The sequence below is a fragment of the Harpia harpyja genome, chromosome 4 (genome assembly GCF_026419915.1).
Source record: "Harpia harpyja isolate bHarHar1 chromosome 4, bHarHar1 primary haplotype, whole genome shotgun sequence".
NCBI classification, from domain to species: domain Eukaryota; kingdom Metazoa; phylum Chordata; class Aves; order Accipitriformes; family Accipitridae; genus Harpia; species Harpia harpyja.
The window spans coordinates 78295081-78303025 of NC_068943.1; positions in this window are offsets into that span (position 1 = coordinate 78295081).

Genomic DNA, 7945 nt, shown 5'->3' on the forward strand with positions numbered 1-7945 from the left:
GAGTTACAAAAGACTGTTGAAAGAATGACACCAAAGTATCCTGGTCCCCCCTCTATTCCTCTGCTTGCAGTATCACCCTCTGATCTCTCATCCATCACACGTCTGAGGAAGGAGTCCAGGCTGGGGCGGGCTTCAGGCAGAGGCAAAGTAAGCAGATCCCGAAAGCCACAGACTGCCAGAGGGCACCTGGCTGCCTTCTCTGCCCTTCCAGGAAGGCAAGCAGACGAGCTCTTCCAGCAAGGGTAGCCACCCAAAGAGCACAGCTCCAGCCCTGCCTGAAAAGCCTCCTGCTGTCTCAGCCACCGAGGGTATGATCACAATGCACGGCTTGTCCTTGGTGCCTGCTGTCCTGCTTTTTTAAGGAAAATAAATTTCTGCTGTCCTTTGTTTTCCCTCTTCCCATGGCCATTTTTCTTTGTTATACGTGACACTAAACAGTTTTTAAAACAAACCCTCACATTCAACAGAAGTGTAATTTTTCAAAACCGCACTTATTGCTGAGATCAAACTATTCCTCCTCGGCTGTGAACTAAGCCTTACGCAAGCCCGCTCTACCAAACATTAAATTACAATGTACATAAATGACTTAATTTAATCTGAGAAGAAATTTAGAAACTCCAAGCAACAGTAACTGACCTGTTATTTGATTTAAAAAAAAACCAAACCAAACCAAAACAACAACCTCTTGGTTTATTTGTTTGTTCACAGTGAGATGTAAAAAAGCCCTCAGTTATACATACCTTCTTGTAAGTGAGGACTTGTTCTCTGTAATCAGATACCTGGCCTGGCCTGGGCGTAGAAGGAAGATTCCCACCTAGAGATTAGTGCATTGTCAATATTAACAGCTTTCATGAGATTGCTGCATTACGTTGCTAAGGGAAATTATTTGATTCATGTGACCCATGTTGAAGCCTGGTGCAGTTTGAGGTGCTTCTGAAGTTTTTCTTAAATTTTTCCATCAGTTGGGTTTCAGGCAGCAGTGAACATAATGGACACAGCAGCAGCTGCTGCAGTTGTACTCACCTGTACTCCTTCTTGGGACACAAATGACCCGACCACAGCAGGATTTATTACAGTGGCTACTTCTGTGTACATTGTGTGTCAGATTAGGTTTTTCAAAAGACATTTTGAAACAGCTCTTGTTTTGAGTTACAACAACAAAGTTACTTCACGCTACCACTCTTCCATGAACATCAGCATAGCTGTGTGTCAGCAAAGATATTTCCTATAGAAAAGAGATCTCAGTGTATACTACTTCCCAAACTCTCTATAGCACTTTAAGGAAATGCAAGAATAAATGTAGAAAGGAATGGAAAAGATCTAGAAATCTGATGTATAAAAGTATACAAAACAGAAAGGAAAAACAGCTGTGTTATCAAACTGCAGGTTAAAATTTGGAAGGAAGGGAAATGTAGAGAAAGGTCACGGAAAAGTAAGTGGAGTCAAATGGAGTCACTATCTTGGAGCTCTGGGGGAGCCCCAGGAAAGGATGCATCATCTTTATTGAAAAAGCAGAGCATTTTTTTTAGCTGTTTAGCTAGCAGTTACTGTAAATCCTACCACACCCTTGCAGTAGATTCAGGCAATGAGAAATATGCTTGTCTAATGGACCCTTCCTGTTCTTACTCCCCAGCCCAAAAACCAGTCATCTCGATGAGAAGTTCAAGCTGAACAATGATAATTCATTCATTTATCCACGAGAAAGATTGTGTCCTCACTATGCCTGAAACCTTGTGCCTGATTCTTTGCTTTGTGCCAGCATAAAGCCATAGACTTCAATGGATTGAATTATTTCTACCACAATCAAAGACAAGAGCCAGACCACATGGTTTTGGCCTTTCCTTCCAGCCTTCCCTTGCCTGCCTGCCTGCCTTACTCACTCTTTCTAATACTTCTTTATTTTTCCATTTCAAAGCCTCTCCAACTGCAGCTCACAGGGATCTTGCTGCAATGAGGTTCTCTCTCTTTCTAGGGCAAAAAATGCTAGAAGTTATCTAAGCCTTATGCTGTGGGTGAGTACTTGCTGCAGTTACATGGGACAAGCAGTAGATCCATTTTTCGATGAGCACTGGCAGTGGAGGCAAGTTTAGGAATCCTCACGCAGGTAACACTTCAAATTGTGTGAAATGAGCAGCAGCGAACAACTTCAAGCCCACCACTTCAATTAGATGAATCTACCAGACGGAAAATTACTTAAAAAGCTAATGAGACTGTCATATTTTGCTGATTCATCAACACGTGCCTTCCAAGCATGTTTGAAAACAAAACAAAACAAAATCCTCAGAAAGCCAGCAAAAGCAGGACTACAACTGGGCTTTTCACACATGAGAACAAAGCAAACTGCACACATTTGTAGACTCAGTCTTCACTGGCTATTTAGGTGTAAGGTAAATTTTTCAAGCCCTGCTTTAACTGCTGAATGAAAGGGATTACTTTATAATTCTTTACAGTAAGTATATTTTTAAAAGAAAATTAGGTGTGACAAAAAGAATAGATGCTATATGAAAGCCCGTTTGTACTTAATACACCAAAGAAATTGTTTAAGGTTCATTACTCCCTGGTGTCACTGCCCGATTAGGTAACTCACTGTAAGTTACGATGGGGATAATTCTGACTTTGCAGATATCTTCAAAACCATTATGTCCTGCTGTTTGAGAAATACTTTGTTTACTCGAAAAATAACTTTTCTGAATATCTTTACTTTTGGCATAAATTTTTGTATTGTACTTCCCATAAGAATCCAATGGAATGGGCTTTTTGACTCCATTGGTACACATTACAATCATGGTTTTGTTAGAGGTTTGCATATTCCAAGCACAAACATTGACCATCCTCAGCTGACAGGTCATTTCAGCCCATGTTTAATCCTTGGAACATTTTGTTCTTGTGTGTTTAAGGACTCTGTGAACACTGTGCTTGTACAAATGGCTATGCACACAGAACTAACTAAATAATTAACACTAAATACTGAGGTATACCTAAGCACTTGTGCATGGTGATGGTACTTGGTTGTTTTCAGAAACTTGAGGAGTCAGGCTAGTGTAGTGTAGTTAATAACTAAAAAGGTTTGCTTCTTTTCTAGAAATGCTAAAACAGTATAACTGGTTAAAAATATTTAGAATATACAATGTGTAACCATGCTGTTGGAATCACTGCTATTGTAGAAGTGAGGTGTTTACAGACAGCTAACAAGGTTAAACTTGAAATTAGAAAAGAAGTTCACCTAAGTTTCAGAATTTAGGCTGCCAATTCAATGAACAAGGCTAGGAAAAATCCTTTCCCACTAGCAGTTCATTCCACAGATGCCTTCACTGAGATTTCTTGCAGATTATTCCAAAGTTTCTAAGAGTGGACCCTCTCAAAGCAGGGCAAGACCACTAGACAGGCTTATCTGCAATGGCCTCTTGTATGTTTCTAGCAAATCTAACTTGGGGGGGGGGATTTAAAAAGTGCTGGGGAGAAAGGGGACGCATGGTTTAACCAGTGCGATGGAGCACTTCACATGAAAAAGAAATTTGGCAAAAAAGAAGATGAATAAGGACTTCAGAATATAGCCCAACGAACAGACTGCATTCCCAAACAGTACCTGGCTGGAACAGTTGGTTTAACTTATTCTGTGTGATATAACAGTACCTAAGAGTAGGAAGTGATCTAAAAATATTAGTGTTCATATGTTCGCAATAGTGTTTTTGCAAAACATTAAAATATTGTCAGAAAGTAGAGATTAAAGCATGCAGCATAAATGTAGTGGTTGCCAAATGTCTCTGTCCCATATTGTCAGAAACTCTGAAACGTGCCTGTTCACAAATGTCTTCTGGACATCGATTTTCTGCCTTGCTGTCTCGCTCCTTCCCCCGCCCCCAGTCATCAGTTTTCCTTTGCAGCTTCGTGAATCACAAAAGTGAACGCACTCTGAATCACCCCAACACTCATCCAAAAGGTAATTCCCCAAGCAACAATTTGCTTGATGTGGTGATTGCAAACAACATATACGTGGCCAAGGCGCGAGGAGCTGCATGTTACCACCAGACAGTTTTGGCCACCAAGGCCAGCTGAGCTCAGCTGGGAAAAATACTCCACCTTTTAGAAAGTTTAGCTATTTCCCTCCCCCCTTGATATTTTCCCCCAAATGAATCTGTTTACCAAAAAAAAAAGTTATTTTAAAGCTGTCTGGAATACTAAAATGTAAACAAGAGACTGAAAGGGACACATGGATATGGACACACAAAGATCCCCCAAATCTCTCAAAATGTTAGTTTTTTAAACGTTAGTTTTTTAATGACCTTCATGTACAAGAACCTGCACTTCATGGTCACGCTGGGAGACGTTATTGTGGCAACTTGATATATCTAAATATAGATATCATTTTTTTCTGATTTTGGTTTCACAAATTGGGACTCGTTTAAAATGGAAAAAAAAAAAGTTTACTTTCTCTCCCAGTAGAGCAGCCTTTCTTGGGGGTGGATGGGCTAAGAAAGCATCCTCGGGGGCCACAGAGGGCACTCCTGGGCTGGGGATAGCACTCTGCTCCAGAATTAGCTCTCCCTCTGACAGCCTACAGGAGAGGAATTCCTCTCTACTGCCTGTCTTCCCCAGTCAGTCCCTCCGAGGGTACGCTGTTGGTACCCTGCTCTCTCCTCCTGCTCTCTGCTGACAGGAGGACCATTACATTTTAACTAGTCATCCAAACTGTCAACAGTTCGGCCCTTTTCCCTCTCCCTCCATTTAATAACAGGTTGCAATGATGAGGCAAAATTGATGACCCCAATTTGCGCTGCCCACCCCTGACTCTTAATGCAGCCAGGCAGACATCACCTCTATCAGGACGCAGGGGTTATTCTTCAGCAACCAGTGGTGGAAGTTCCTTACGCCTTACTTTTTGTGTTGGAAACCTTTTAGGCATGTCTGTTCTCCATTTCTATAGGTGTGAGCATTACTGAGCTCATTTTTGTCTTCTTGTCTTTCATGTCTTTGTACACGGAGCTTTTCCTTCTCCACTTCTGGAGTCGTCCCCTTGACAGATTTTGCACGTTTGAGTTTCTAGGAGCCGGTGCCTTGTTTCATTTTAACGTCTTTATGACTGTGCTTGAATCATGGCTGCAACGCTGAACAGCACAATGAAAGACTCCCGAGAAAGGGCTTAGATAAATCCCGCTCCCTGTACCTCTAAACATCTTCATCCTTTCAGTCCGTGCACTCACTGCAACTCTGGAGCGAGGCCTTGGTCTCTGGGGGTGCTGAGTGGGCTCCAGCCCCAGCAAGAGGATTCAGTTCCCTCCAGACGCACCCAAACGTGCCCAGGGTGCCAAGCTCCGCACCATCACCTGCCTTCAGCACCCAGGGGCTCCTGTGCTCTGCCTTCCCCCACCTCTTAGCCAATGCCAAACTCCTTACTTTCACTTTCCAGGGTCTCTTTACAAGCAAATCCCCTTCCCGCCTGCCCATCCTCCTCCTCTCGCTGTCGCCATCTGCTCAGCCTGGCCCTCCTCCGTCCCCATTCACTCCCCCCCTCCAGCCCCTTTGTGCTCCCCTCACATGCCTGCTTCAAGCTCTTTTCATGCTCTCTCTGTGCCTGGATTTCTCTACTTAAACCCCATCTGGCACACATTCGCGCTCTCTTCCTTCCACCTTATACCCCTTCACAAAATTAACTTCAATGAGACTTAAACAGTCGCCTCTGCCCCATTCAAAAAAAATGCCTTTAAACTTATATTAATCTGGAAAACTCGCTGGCATCAGTCATCTGAATTAGTTTTTCCAATAATCATGCTGGTCTCGCCTTCATTCACTTTGTCCCTTCTTCCCTCTCACCCCCCCTCCCTGTTGCCCTTCCCTCCTGTTTGTTCTCCTTTTAACTTGAGCTGGAAGCTTTTCAGGGCATCTTTATCTCGATCGGAAAGTGCCGTGCATGTTGATGAAAGAGAGGATTTTGCTGAATGGAACCAAAACGTCCTGCTAATTCCAGACACTGCTGGAGATGCTGCATCTGAGCTGTCTTAGTAAACACCAGCCAGAAACGATGAATTGAGAAATTATGATAACTAGAGATTTTGCTTGTGTTTCCTGAAGTAAAGTCTGATAACCCCTTCTTTGACAACAACTGGAGTTTCGCCCTCCCAACCAAAGACGGCAGAATCAACTCAGGAACTTCTCATAGTCTTCCAGCACACAGGAGCAGCACGCAGTGTAACCCAGGCTCCCCAGCATCTCCAGGCCTGTGGTGGGTGAGCCTTTTTAAAATCCAGGATGATTGCACTTTACATGCTCTCCCCATCACCGTGCCAGATCTGGCATTCCTCTCCCACAAACACCAGCCACTGAATTTGACTGCTAACTCAGGAGCAACGAGCACTGCGCTGCTCAAGTTTGCAGGCAGGTAACCACATCTGTCTGCCCCACCTTCTCCAGTTTGTACTGGAGCTAATGTTTATATACCCCAAAATGGGCTGTGAAGACTATTTTTGCCCTCCTAACGTACAGAAGAGAGTAAAGACGCATAGGTGACTCAATTATGTGTATAATGGTAATACTCGAGAGGGCCTGTGTGGGGACCACTGTGCAACCCTCTGCCCCAGTGAGTGTGTCACCCAAACCCTCTGAGGATGTTCCCAGTGGGGCAATTATACTGCTGGGAAGAACGCTCTGGGCAAGCGGGCAGGGAAGGCACGGAGGCCAGGGACAAGAACAAGAGGTGAGGATGGCTCCTGACAGCTGTGAAGGGGGAAGGAACCAAGAGTCCCGTGACAGAGGCACAACTGACTCTCCCGCCTATTCCTTGAGCAGTCCCCAACAGTGATTTGAAAACATACAATTAATGCATAATGGGTTTCATCGACACAGTAGTCTAGCATCAAACACAAAAAGTGCACGTGTTTCCATGTTGGCAATGTGTTACTGAATTAGCATCCTCAGCAACAGCAAAGGAAGAGCAAAAAGATACCAGAACAACTTCCTTCGCAGGGTAGAGCATCAAAATCAGTGCAATGGTACAAAACTGGAGTGGAATGGTTATCTCAGGAGGCTGGTAATAGTAACAATTCACCTTGAGGCTGACCAGACTAATAGTTGAGTTATTAATGCTAAGACTCAGCACAGCACTCCTCACCCTTAAGAAAAGGGGTGTCATTTCATTCACAGGGAGCTGTTTCTGTCAAGTACAGCTCAAACCTTTCTTTGTGCTCTGATGGCTTTCTGGTTGCCCATGGGGCATTAATGGTTGCAATTCATTTCTACAAAAGGGAGGGCAATCATACTTCAAAAACGCATCTCTAGAATGAAAAATCATTAACAAGCCTTCTCAGTAGTTTCAGTGGAAGAAACACAGGGCTGAGTTGGCTTGCAGACTTAACTCTCTTCATTCATTTGTGAGTGTCCTTCCAGCCACAGCAGAAGAAAACAGGGCCATGACACTGCTTCTGTGCCTAAATCTCAGTCCAGGCCTGCCAGTCTCAAAGCTATTGGTGAGAAGCAGCTGGAGTTTCCACAGCTTGGATGACTTCAGCATCTTGGTGGCATTTTCACGGGCCAGAATTTCTATTACAAAGAGCAATCCCAACCTCCCATCTGAAAAGTAACTTTAATTTGGGGGAGATTGATTATCACGAACCATTACCCTGAGAGGAATCTCAAGACTCCTCCTTCCGGTTTATTGACCTTCAGTTATTAACTGGTTGTCAAGAACCAGACTGTTTTTCATGGAGAAGTTTTATGAGAGGGTGTAATTTATCAAAGCATCTGACTGCAGGAAAGTGCTAACACGCACGAAAGCTAATTTTCAAGGACTCGTAAAGCCCCATGCACCTTTTTAACAATACTACAGAAATCTTTACCCAACAATTCATCCCTGAGTTTTTATCTCTGCTGTGCCAGCAGAACCCCAGGGACAGTCTTGGAGTTTGAGCGAGTGACAAAAGCAGACTGTGTTCAGCAGCCACCATACATTTCC